General features: G+C 33.1%; 1 long non-coding RNA gene across 1 annotated transcript; it reads left to right on the forward strand.

Annotated features, from left to right (window-relative positions):
- Nucleotides 1–465: 465 nt before the first annotated feature.
- Nucleotides 466–11680, forward strand: LOC145789958 (uncharacterized). Its single transcript, XR_014328510.1, has 3 exons — nucleotides 466–686; nucleotides 8118–8932; nucleotides 10028–11680. It is a non-coding gene; the product is annotated as an uncharacterized LOC145789958 (long non-coding RNA).
- The last annotated feature ends 231 nt before the right edge of the window (nucleotides 11681–11911 follow it).

Here is an 11911-nt window from a genome sequence, read left to right on the forward strand (position 1 = left end):
AGGAGAACCTAAATTCACTATGGATCAATGCAAGACATGGACCTCTGATTTCTAAAAAATGGGTAGAATTTCACATGACAAGTCAAGCAAAAAAAAACAAGAATCTTTTAAACAAGTCACATGGAAGATAAAGCCAAACAAGGACTATGTGATAAAAGAAGCCAAAAGAGAAGAGACCAATAGAAAGCTCACATGACAAATACATCCAAGGAGACACAACAAAGTGGATCACATGATAAATGAAGACAACGGAGTCACGTGCTGAATAAAACCAAAGTGGTGGAGATACCACCACTAAGTTGTTAGTTTCAATAAACCAAAATGTAAAAGGTTTCTTGTCTTGTTACAAGAATCTTATCTTTTAATTTTATGTATTTCAATTCCAAAGTTGAAGTCCACTCTTTGCCTATAAAAAGTGCGGTTGCGTCTTCTAGAAGTTGGGTAAGAATAAGAGTGAGAGTGTTCTCTCTATCTTTGTTATAATCTTTGTAGTTTTTCAAGTATTCAATAAAAAAATTTCATTTACATATACATTTTGTCTATTGTCTTTTACTTTTCTAGAGGACTGAGAGTAGTGATATAAGTAGAAGTAACATTCACCAAGAGTGAGAGATTACACTTTTTATTCGTTGAAAAGCTTGAAAAGTATTCGTTGCAAGGTGGGCACAAAAAAGCAAAATCTTAAGGTAATTTTTTAAATAATCAGTATTTTCTATTTTAATTGTAAATATTATTATTGTGATTATTATTAAAAAAAATCCACATCATCTATAAAGAAATATATATTATTTTATTCTACGTTATCGCCACATCATCGTGCCTAGTCATTAGTGCACAATTAGGGATGACAAAAATGGTAGGATGTAGCATCACCCAAAACAATATGTACAAGGAATGAATGACTTCTATCAACTACCATGGCCCCTTTTTGTTTGTGTGGTTTCGCGAGAGTTATTTTTAGGCAGCAGGTTGTCTTCAGTCCACTTTGTAGACTGGACCATGTTGTTTGGATTTATGGGCTCATTACAGGTCCTGTCTCGATGATCCAAGTCGTTCATTTTTTATACTAAATGTGTAGATCATTCATGAAAAAAAATCAAGTCAATCCAATAACCATAACCATGTTAGTTTATTACATCTGTCTCCCAAAAAATGAATGGTTTAGTTTTCAAATACTATTTGTCGTTAACTTTTTGCAAAAAGGACTGTCATAAACGAACATAGTTATAGTTATTGGATTGACTTGATTTTTTTCATGAATGATCTACAGGTTGTGGTTTAAAAAATGAACGATTCGAATTATCGAGACGGGACCCGTGGTGACCCCAAATGCCCGAATAGCTTAGTGCACTCCACGTTATAGATTGGAGACAAGCCAATCTCTTATTTTAATCTCTCAACTATTTAATAAAAGTGAATTAGTATGTCCTATTTACACAGTAAAAAAATTATTGTGTAATTGATTTGAAATAATACATAAGCAAAGTCACAATACACTTTGGGAATACTAAACCAATTACCCATGAATTTATACTTGTTCATACCAAAAATGATAACTTGGCATAAAAAATGAGAAAGTGTCATATGATGTTTGAACCTTGATGAATTGTCCCATATTTAGGAATTAAGGACTTTTAGCCATAGAGAAGGTCAATCAACAATCACTAAACATTTCTATAAACTTAAAAGGCCTATTGACAAGTCTACCAAACCTTATAGAAATTTGAAAGATCCTACAAATTACAGGAGTCCTGACACACTTACGCAATCCAAAATATCAACACCGCACCAAAAAAAAATCGTGTTTTTCCTTCTTAAGGGTAAACAATACCCTCATGCCTCGTTTTTCATGATGTTTAATAGAACTTAGAGTATTGATGTTAGAAGTGAGCAAATACTGGGTCATGTTATTTAACGGAACTTCTTCATTGTACCAATGGCTAATGGCCAATGTCCAAGTTAGTGACGAAAATTTATTTTGGGAGATTTTTGTACTGTCTCCTCCCATATAGCCTTCATCATCCTATTATTAATATTTTCTCGCTTAGAATTAACACAATCTTCCTGGTCATTTGCATAAATTCATAACAAATTCTTAAATAATCTTCAAACAATATGGAATTATGTGAGATATGTAGGAATAGGAGTTGGGGGAATTGTTGGTCTCTTCATATACATATATATATATAAATTAACAGTTGACTCAGGCAATGCACAAATTAGATTTTTTGAACAATATTTTATGAAATTAAGTTAAATTATTTATATATGTCCATATATCAATTATTTTTAGAAATATTTTACAATCTATGCATTACAGAAGAATAATATTAATTTTATCATAATATAAGATATAACATTAATAAAAATATATAATAATTTTATTTGAATTATTTATGTATGTACATATATATAACTATTTAAAAAATATAATACGAAATATGTGTTTTAATTTTTGCTCGATTGAATTATGAAAGTGTATTTTAAATATATATGATAATAAAGTAAATATTAATATTACTGTTAAAATTAGTAATTAAATTAGAGAAAAAATGTCATTTCAAATTAAAGAATGATTTTAATTATTAATTTTGTTAATTTTAGCTATACTGTTCTATAAAATTGTTATTTAAATACATATAATAATTTTAACCCCATCGTACTATATAACTGAAATAAAAATATATAATGATTTTATATGATATTAAATTATAACATAATAAAATAAACAATCATTTTGACATTAATTATAATAATTAAATGGAAAATTTACCTTTAAATCTCATCTTGATGAATGGTAATTCGATAAGTCCTAAAAGTTTTCTTATAGACTAATTAGTCTCATTAATTTTGGAAATGTACATTTAATATATTATTTGAAAATTGAATTTACAGTATACCCTTATTTCTATTATGTTTTCTCTCTCTCTCTCTCTCTCTCTCTCTCTCTCTCTCTCTCTCTCTCTCTCTCTCTTTCTTCTCTTTTTTTTTTTTTGAATTTTTATACGAGAATCCTTTTTATTTGGAATGACTTTAAATCTAAGATTTTTCAAACATTGCAAAAGGAGTACAAAAATAAATTGAAATATGCGATTCTTCATTGCACAATGATGTGTGATTGTTCAAATATTTAAAAGGAGTACAAAAAAACTCCTTAGTAAGCTTTGAGCAAATGCATAATTTCAATATGTAACACTCCAATGTAACACTCAAAAAAATTCCTTGGTGTAACACTCCAATGTAACACATAAAAAAAATTCTTAGTGTATTTTTTCCAAATGTAACACTCCAAAAAAAAAGACGTGGAATTTTCGAACCATTACAAAAGGGTGTGAGATTCTTCAAACCATTCCAGAAAGAGTACAAAAATTCCTTACTAAGTTTTGAGCAAATATATAATTTCAAACTGTGAGTGTTACGTTTGGGAAAAAAAAACAAAAGTACACTAAATAGTTTTTTAGTGTTTTTATGTGTGTTACATTGGTGTGTTACGTTTGAGATTACATTGATTTGAGTGTTATGTTTCGAAAAAGTACAATCACTACAAGAAAAACACCTTTGGCGACTAAATTTTTAGTCGCCAAAAGTCCTTTTTTAGTCGCCAAAAGTCAACTTTTCACTTTCCCCAACTAAATATTTTAGTCGCCAGTTTTGTCGCGAATACATGGTCGCCGGAGGTATTGGCGACTAAAAATGTTTTAGTCAGCAAAAAACAGGTCTTCAGCGACCAAAGCTTTTGTCGCCAATAGTCAATTGCATTTTTGAAAATTATACATTTAGCGACTAATCTTTTAGTTGCCAATAGTGATTTTTTTTTTATTTATACATTTGCCGACTAAGCTTTTCGTCGCCAATAGTCAATCTTTTGGCAACAACACATTTCAGTCTCCAAAAGCATATTTCAGAAAAAAGAAAAAAAAAATTACCCTCTGTTGTTGCCAAGTTTCGAACCACCAACATCCCACATTCTAAACCTCTAGCAAGACACTCTCCCCACTATGCCAGTACAACATCACATGAATATAAATGCAACATATATTATTTATATAGTATATTGACCGGTATTAATACAAAACTATATATATAAAAAATAATTAATTTTTTAATATAATTTATGTAAAAAAATAAATTATTTATTAAAAAAAATTGAGGCCACTTTTGGCGACTAAATCCATTACTTAGTCGTCAATTCTATAATTTTGGGCTACTAATTATTTTTTAGTCGCTAAAAAAATAAGTCCCGCCTAAAAATAACCAGTTTTGGCAACTAAACCTGTTTTTAGTCGCCAAAAACGTCCCCTTTTGGCTACTAAACTTAAATTTTAGTCGCCAATTGCCTATTTTTAGCTACTAAATTTTTTTTAGTAGCCAAAAAGCTTCACTTTCAGCGACCAAACTGTTTTTAGTCGCCAAAACACGCATAATCGGCGACCAAACTGGTTTTTAGTCGCCAAAACCGTCACTTTTGGCTACTAAATTATTTTAGTCACCAAAAACCGTCACTTTTGGCTACTAAAAAATCTTTAGTCGCTAAAACCCATATAATCGGCGACTAAATTGAGTTTTAGTCGCCAATAACTATACATTTGGCTACCTCTGTAGTGCGGATTGCCCAAATATGTAATTTTACATTTGGAGAAACCCACTTTTATTCCTCAAAAATTAAACTCAAACGTGTAAGTGAGTACATTTTTTGTGTAATTTCCACTTTAATGGGAGTTTTGGATTCGTAGGAAAAAAAATAGAGGATTAAACAATTTACAAGATTATATTTTGGGATTTACTGGTGCTTCACCCTAGTTAAATTGGAAGAAAAATTAATAACATAAAATTAATAGTGGTTCTAATTTCTTTTTATTTGGAAATAAAACTATGTTGAAATGGAAATTATATCGAATTTATTTTAAAAAATTAAATATAAGTACATTGTTGTTGGATTAAGAAAAAATAAATAGATTAATTAATTAGGTTGAGTATTGATTTTTCTTTAATATCCTTTTTATACTATTTCTATATATTGCATATGATTGATTGTAGGGAAACTACATTCCAATGCAAATAATAATAATAATAATAATAATAATAATAATAATAATAATAATAATAAAAAATTACAAAAACATGGATGGATGCAAGTGACACTTGCACCCCCACAGTTTTCACTTGCATTCCACATGTTTTTATAATTTTTTTTCTCTGTCCCACTGCATTGTAATTCCCCCTTGATTGTATATACAATTATATAAAATTTAAATAAAATATAAATTTTTCCTAATAAACAACTTCATGTTCAGCAAAAAACTCAATATAAATAAATAATAATTATAATATGAATAAGGTAGATGAAAAATAAGAAATATATTTAATTGTAATATAAAATTTGAATGCTTGAATAAAAGTGAGAAAAATAGAAGAAAATTAATTTGTAATATAGCGATCCGGGCTTAGACCCGACCCATTTAATACTTTTGAATCCGGGAAACCATGTCCGTAGCTATTGTTCATTCTCTTTTCTTGCTTGGTTTTGGCTTCAAGGGTCGGCACCATCCTTAATGGTGTCGACACTGCCTCTCTTTCCTAGTTTTGTTCTGTTCCAAAGGTTGGCACCCATCTTGGTGGTGCTGACACCTCCTGGTTGTTGTGTTCTTGGAATTCGCTACTAAAATATAGGGTCGACACCATGGGTTCCTAGGGTCAACCCTTCTCTTCCTATGTTGTTCTGGATTGTCTACTGAAATATAGGGTCGACACCACTACTTTCAAGGGTCGACCCTTGTCTGCTGTCAAACACAAGTGTCTCAGCTTTTCTTCTTGAGAGTCGACACCACTGTCACGAGGGTCAACCCTTGTGAGTCAGTTTCAATATTTTGTTCGGCTTGGACCCTACTTTTGGAGATTTTTGACTCGTTCTTTTCATTTGACTTTGGTGCAATTATTCTATTGAAAACTAGTCACTATAAACAGACCCCAAAACACTTTTCTATGTCTCATTACTTCTCTTTCTATAACAACCCCAACTTGTGTTTAGCTACTAATCTTTGATTAAGGATACATAATAAGTAATTAAGATGAAATTCTGAATTAATTGCATGTGTGTTACATTATTTTTGTTTCTATCTGTTATCGTAGAAATATTTGTTTGTGTTTCCATTTTGTTTTGCGAATGGAAGGCTTGTCTGCATCCGATCACGAAATTGACTTAGGTGTTGTGTTATTTGAAATTTTCAGTATTTTATGGTAGGTTGAATTGGAATTCAATTCGGAACCAAATAATTAGAATAAATAATGTTAATTAGTTAGTCACTAACGAAGTACCACTAATCAAGCCTATATAAGGCCCACATCATTCTAGAACACACACATATATGCACATTTCATCATCCTTGATGACAAAAACGTGAGATTGAGGAAGAAAGGGAGAGACTTGAACTCAACAAGGGAATTGATAGCAATCTAGAGGAAATTGACTTGGAAGCTCAAAAACATAGCAATCTAGAACTCAATTGAGGATCTTAGGTGAGTAATTGATTCCTAATCTTTGTATTGAAGTTGTTAATGAAGAGAATTCAAGAAGTTCCTATGACTAAGTATGAGAATTGAGCTAGAATTAAGAGAATTTAAATCATACCATGCATGCGTGCATATTTTCTTACATTTTAAGTATAATTGTTAAGAATTCTCACATGCATATGCCAAATCTACCTTAGTTTTGAGAATTCATCATGTTTTTCGCCAATTGACCTTAATTAATCATGTTTTGGAAGGTTTGGGTTCATATTAATGCATACATGTTATGTTCTTTAAACTCTAAGTTGATTTTGGTTCAATTGGCTTACCTTTGGGCCTTGATTTTGCGAAATGGTTTTGAATTCATAATGTTTTACAAGTGTTTTCTCAAGTTTTGGGCCCAAGAGATGAGTTTTTTAGCTTTGAATTCGAGTTTTGAAGCTTGGAAGCAAATCTGGAAATTCCAGAATTCTACCTCTCCGCTCGAACGACAAACCCTACGCTTGAGCGACCACTCTTTGTTTTGCACTACCACTGGGGCGACCAAAAGTTGGCTCGGGCGTAAATTGCATGCTCCCAGAGTTAACCGCTCAAGCAACCAAAGTTGCACTTGAGCGAAGACCTCAGTCTCACGCTCGAGTGGCCGTCGAACGTGCGTCAAGTAGAAAAATCAAGCAACCAACACTTTTGCAGAGTTTACAAACCGATCGAGCGATGAAAGTTGCGCGCGAGCTACCACTCTTATTTTTGACCCTCCGCTCGAGCAAAGGAATCTATGCTTGAGCGAAGACCCTATTTTCAGCAAATTTGATTAAGTGTTTTAAATCACATTTTTGAATCCTCATTGCATCCTAGGCATTCTTAATCCCTAATTAAGACACAATATTGAGCGCAAGACCTAGAAACATACTAAGAACATAACGAAATAAGTTAAGTACTATCCAAGCGTGTGTTTCAATATGTGTATGTATTATGTTTGTGTAGGTCACGTGTCGTAAGTCATCTGATTTGTCTGCTTTGTCTGTTTGCTTTCAGAGCCATCTGTGAGTAATAACTTTGTAAAGCTGTGTTCAATTATAAGTATTTTCTGAATGATATAAGATGATATGTTTTCTAAAATATTATCTTCTATATGAATGAATAGTTATCCAATATTTCTAAAATGTATTCGTGGCATCATTAGCTTCAGATGACATATGTTATCTATTCTGTTACGTCCCAATTATGGGTTAACTGTACGTCTCATAAGCCAACTGTTATGGATCCTTCTGTATACATCTCATTTATGGACCAACTATACATCTCATAAGCCAACTATATCGTCTCTATGTACGTGAGTCAACTGTATGTCTTCTTGGCCATCCCTTTATGGGTCAACTATTTCTGCTAGTGGTAATGAATGTACCACGTATAATTAATTGTAAATTCTAATTATGAATATGATTCTAAAATCTATTTCTATTATGAACTCTGATTTCTAAACATGATTATAAAATCCGTTTCTATTAACTAAATTTTGATTTCTATAATTGTACGGACAACGTTCATTAAACCCTTTACCTTGTTATTATTCACCGAGCTCCCACTCACTATATTATTTATGTATGTAGGTGATCAGGCACGTGTCCAGGCTCAATGATGATGGCCTGGAATTCTGTTTTATCGGCCAACCTTTGTGCCTCCCGATGAGGTTCTAGAATGAGTCAAATGGTTGAGTTTTGTGAACTAAGTTTTAAGACTTTGTTTCCTTGGGGAATATAGACAAGTTTCTGTTTATCTTTACACTGGGCTAAGTCCCACTTTTGGTTTATCTGTGTATATGTAGACACCCCATTTTTTACTGACCTTAAGACTCAGACGTCATCGATTGAGCGCTTGATGATTGTGCATGTTTGTGCTCGTTTTGAGTTTTTGGAGCCTTCGGCCGAGCGCCTTGTCTCAGGACCTCTTAACTTTCTCCTCTTAGCCTGGTTTTTGGACCATGTCTTGTTGCCTTTGTCTGCAGGGAAATAGAGGCCTGTTGTAATACCCCAACTCGTATTATGTTTAATTATACACGTGCTTATGTGTTTAATGTGAATTTGCAAGTTAAGTATGTGAATTATGTGATTTTGGATTTTCTATCTGTTGAATGTAGGAAAGTCTGTTGCAATTAGAATTTTGAACTAAAAATTGAAAGTCTTAGAGGCACAATAAACCAAAACCGACTTCATATCTATGAATAGCATGATTTTTAGAGCCTACGATGAAATTTTGGAAAATTACAATTCGTAATGTTTAATTAGCCTATATTATATATATCTCTCTAGTTCTTGAGTTCATCATTTTAGGAGAGCTTTGCTAGATGGTGAGTCAGACAGAGAAGAAGAGGAGAAGCTAGAGATTTGGTGGAGATTCAAGGGGAAAACTCTAGATTGAAGCTAAGGTATGAGAATTTACTTAGAATCTTTGTCTTTAGCTCATATTTGGCATGAAATCAAGAGGAAATTGGAAACTTTGAGCTAGGGTTTTGGGTTATGTAATGAGTTGAACTAAATACAAGAAATCTCTTTATGTTTGTTTGTTTTAAGTCCAATCTTATGATTGATGCATGAAATGAGCTCCAGATTGTGCATACAACAAAGATTTGTTGAAGGATCATCCATGTTTTTATGTATTTAAGCTTTATCATGAAATTTATGAAGTTATGAAAAAATGTGAGACCTTAATTTTGTTATTGAAGCAAGATTGATGTGTTTGATAGGTGATTACCCTTGAATCATGCTAGTATAACATGTTTTTGGATTAGCTTTGCATGAATTTGGGGTTGGATATGAGTTTGGAGGGTTTCTTTTTCGCCATTTTCGGACTGTCCAAGTTTGCCCAGACCGCACCGCACGAGCGGAACATGAAGAAAAAAATAATTTTTGATTTCGCTCCTTGGGTGCTCGAGCGGCCGTTTTTTCCGCTCGAGCGGATTTGGGCCGCACGAGCCGTCAAATTGGGCGCACGTGCGGCCAGCCTTGTTTCAGCTTACACCTAGTAATTTCAAATAAGCATATCTCCCTCATCCGGACTCCGTTTTAGACAATTCTTGAGCCTAACTTCAAGCCTCGGAAGTCTAGTTTCTAATGGTGGTGGTCTCACATCCAAATTCTAAGTACAGAAATAGATATGCTCAAATTAGTGAAGGATGTTTATTTTCTTTTAACTGTTTAATGCCATTTTCTACCCTAACGTAGTTCCCTTTCGCTTCTTGCTATTTCCTTGAACCTTAAATATGTAAATGTGATATTTTCAATGGAAAACATATGAGATTGTTATAGGAAACCTTAAGTTAAGTCATGAACATTTATGGCCGTTTAAAATACATCTGTGACACAAGCTTTGTACGTGAATCACAAGTAGAGAAATTTTGCATTAAACACTTGAGAGGAATTTAAGAACGGGGAATGATTGAACGGATATGTAATGAATAAATCGATTGAGTGAATTGAAAGTAATGTGTTCTGCAATTTTATGCTTGGTTATGTTGCTGCAGGCTGGGTCGTTAAGGAGTGTCATCCGACCAATCACTGTGAGTAATTCTCTTTGTAACAATGTTTTCATATGAAATACTTTAGAATTGTGAAACTTTTGCTTTGTATAAATTATGTGCCTTTACGAGCATTTCCGAAATGGTAAGATATGCTTGAAATCATCAGAGTAATTATGCTATGGCAAGTTCCCAAAAGAATGTTTGGATAAGAATGAATGAGTTCCTTTTGAGCAACGATTATGATAAATTGAGAAAATGTGCTTTGGCCCTTGCAATTGTTATTGGCCTCTGGTCCGTCTTGGAGGTTTTGTATAAGCTGATGATCCACTATAAACATTCGGTATGATGTCAATCTTTGTCGATTGTCCTGTATGGTAATTCAGCAAGTTAATTAAAGCCTAAATCACGGTGAGCAATTTCTATAGTATTGTACATATATGTTCTTCGTTGTGTACTTGAGCCATGAATGGTAAATTGTGTCAATGTTGTGTTTCGATCGAAATGAATAAAATTCGTAAAAGTTATATGACATGTGCAATGTGGACCCGAGATCGTTTTGTTATATGTTGGGCCTGAGGCCGTTTTGATATATGATTGGGCCCAAGGCCGTTTTGATATATTGGACCCGAGGTCATTTTGTTATATGTTGGGCGCTTGAGCCCATTTTGATATATAATTGGGCCCGAGGCCGTTTTGATATATTTGACCCGAGGTCGTTTTGTTATATGTTGGGCCTGAGGCCGTTTTGTTATATGTTGGGCCCGAGGCCATTCTGTAAATGTGATTAAAAGGAAAGTATGAACTTCGCTATTTGGTAAGCTATGAAAGGATCATGAATGATATTTGATACTATGCGCTTTCGAAACGATTTTTAAATATGTCAAGATCTTTTTATTGATTAAATAAAACATGAGGTTCATTCATTTAACCCCTTATATGGAGATTACTCATTGGGTTTCCAGCTCACTTTATTTATTTGTATGTATGTAGGTGAGCATCAGGGAGTTCCACATTGGAGACCACATCGGAGTCAACCTTTTATAAAACCACCCAAGTTGCACCGCTACGTCGGGGCTCTGGTGGTGCTTTAGCCAAGCTTTAGAAGCTTGGGTTTTGTATAGTCAATGATGTTATAAGTTTTGCTTATGGGTTATGTATATATAATGTATGTGTATAAATGTTATGGCATAAGGCATGAAGTGTGATGTGAGATATAATATGTATGTTTCTGATCATGGCATGTATGCATAGCTCAATGGACTCCTTCTCATTATATGCTTCCATTATGGCCCCATTAACATAAATATTTTGTATGTTCATTTGAGGCCTTTGTTAATCCATGGATTACTGGCCGGTTATAACCCAAACTTTTAGGGGCGGGTTCGGGTCATGACAGAGTGGCATCAGAGCACGAGTAAATACCTCACACTCAAGTCCAATTGAGCAATAAGGAGTCTAGAAAAGAGTTAGGAACATTTGCATTTTGCGCTTCAAGTGTGTGAGATAAGATATGAATCCATGATCTTTATATGAGCATGAGTATGAAAAGTATGGAAGATATTAAGACTAGTGGGCTTTCTAAACTTCTTATGGAATGTAAAGTATATGTGAATACATGTGTAAGTATAATTATTGTTTGAGCAAGTATGGTTTTATTTGGGCATGAACATAGAAATTGTGAAACCTTGTATACGTTTCTAATCTTAGCATGAGAAGTAACTATGTGTTATGAATATGAACAGAAACTATGCAAATTGATGAGTAATTTTGATTTCGATATGAATGAGTGACTTATGTGAACATGAGTATACAAACATGAGGGTTATATGATTTACGCGAACCCACATATGCACTTTTGTTCAGAATGTTAATTGATTACGGATAAAT

The sequence above is a fragment of the Camellia sinensis genome, chromosome 1, assembly GCF_055761805.1.
Source record: "Camellia sinensis isolate YWXY chromosome 1, ASM5576180v1, whole genome shotgun sequence".
Taxonomy (NCBI): Eukaryota; Viridiplantae; Streptophyta; class Magnoliopsida; order Ericales; family Theaceae; genus Camellia; species Camellia sinensis.